A 1,483-nucleotide genomic window follows, 5' to 3' on the forward strand; every position below is an offset into this window, starting at 1 on the left:
TACTTTTAATCTATGAGAGACGGTGGACAGTAATGTGAAAGGCAGCGCAGTCCTTACTGCAAAGGGTTTGCAGTTCTAGTGAAGATTTGTTAGGTTACGCTTTTGATCATTGAACACATCGGTGTTATGGAGGGAATACTTTTCACAATTGACAAGAGCTCTCCATGTTTCAGAGTTTGTTTTTAACATTCATGACATTGAAGGTTGATAATCCTATATCAAGGACCGAATGCGATAGCTAAAGTAAATATAGTGATTTTATGACGTCATTTTATGACGTCATTTTATGACGTCATTTTAACGCCATCGTGTTTGCAATTATTGACAACAGAAGGAATGCCAAAAAAAGTCTGGGGAGGGTTACATATATAGATAGCGAGTGTTTGATCATGTCCTTTGTCTATTTCAGTAAAACCAAATTAAATGTGATTAGAATCTTCTGTCACATGATTTTTTCTTGTTATCTTCGCCAGCGAAGATTATAAGATTGCTTACTTGGGTCTGTATGTAGGTCAACAGCATATAAGTCGAGAAATTGTGGATGGAACTTTTTGATTTTTTGTAGGTGTGTAGCGGTTGTCGAAAGGCATGCCTAGTTTGAAAATGGCTTACCTGGCGTTTTCCTACGGTACAGCAGCGAGCTTTGTATATTTTCGAGGTTTGTTTCGAGAAGCATAACTCAAAATGCAGCTGGGCGATTTCTACGATATTTGGCAGGTGTGTAGCGGTTGTGTAAAGGATTGTCATGTGCGAGAATGGTTTAGCTAGCTTTTACCTATGGTGCTGTAGCTGGCTTTGTATGTAATTGCGTTTGTCTGTTAACACGATAACTCGAGATGTTCTACATGGATGCTAATGATATTTTGTTGATAGGTAGGGGACACAGAAAGGAAGGTCAAGTTTGATAATGGGCCTCCTAGCGACTTGTTTTGGTACTGCAAGTGAGCATCAAAGCTTGCGCCTAAATTTTCCAGAAGTGCCATGTTCATGATTTTTAAGTGGTGGATAGCTGTTGGGACTAGGAGTGAATGGTGTAATTTTGGGCCCCCTAGCAGCTTGTTTGGAACTGCAGTGGGTCTTATAGTTTGTAACTTTTAAAAACGATAACTGCAGAGGGGATTGATGGATATTCTTTGCTTTTGGTAGGTAGGTACTTAGGGTGATTATCAACATAATGAGATGCTAATTATGTAAATTGCGATCTACTTAATATAATTACTTTGGGATTCTTATCATGGAGAGAACCACATCCCTTACAAAAGTGGTGTGCAGTGCAACATGACACTGGCACCATTGTCACCCTAGTCCAGCACTAATGTGTGGACCATTAATCTTCATTTATCATTCAAGCCCTTCAGACAGAAGCAGAAGCCTGATCTCCTTTCCCTGACAAGGGCCAGTCACACCAAATTAACCCCTTGCCCCCAGTCTCCGGGTCTTAGCACAGACAAATCAAAGGTGGAGCAGAACTAATCGTCATGCC

The sequence above is a fragment of the Branchiostoma floridae genome, chromosome 10 (assembly GCF_000003815.2).
Source record: "Branchiostoma floridae strain S238N-H82 chromosome 10, Bfl_VNyyK, whole genome shotgun sequence".
NCBI lineage: Eukaryota > Metazoa > Chordata > Leptocardii > Amphioxiformes > Branchiostomatidae > Branchiostoma > Branchiostoma floridae.